Here is a 539-nt window from a genome sequence, read left to right on the forward strand (position 1 = left end):
TAACTGTCATTTTCTGTTTTATATGTTTATATGTTTGAATTAACAGACACTTCACTCATTTTACAGTAACACATCATGAACTCACTGCATGCTCGTATTAATGAGCAGTTTAAATAGACACTAAAATTCCTACCTATTAAACGAGTGAAGACAGAGGGCTCTGAGTGAAACAAGAAATGAGATTTGAACACAGCAGTACGACTGTACCCATGTACAGACTCACTCAATCCTATTCATTACCCTGTGTATGTTAGTCACTTCTGACTGGATTGTTTTCCCACAAATCTAAGAACATTTTTGACTTTTCAGGGCAAATCCTGTCTATAAATCATCGCATTCTGCTGCTCAAAGAAGTGTAGCAGATGGTGTCTGACTCTTAACTCTTAACAAATGGTTTTCTTTCACAATGTTTTTGAGGCCATCAGTCACACATACTACCATTTTACTCAAAGTGACCAAAAATGCAGTCGTCACACCAAAGACAAGGCGCGCTGGCGCTGATTGGAGAGGCCAGGGCCTGGACGGTGGGTTCATGCTCT

Source organism: Chanos chanos, chromosome 8, assembly GCF_902362185.1.
Source record: "Chanos chanos chromosome 8, fChaCha1.1, whole genome shotgun sequence".
Classification (NCBI taxonomy): domain Eukaryota; kingdom Metazoa; phylum Chordata; class Actinopteri; order Gonorynchiformes; family Chanidae; genus Chanos; species Chanos chanos.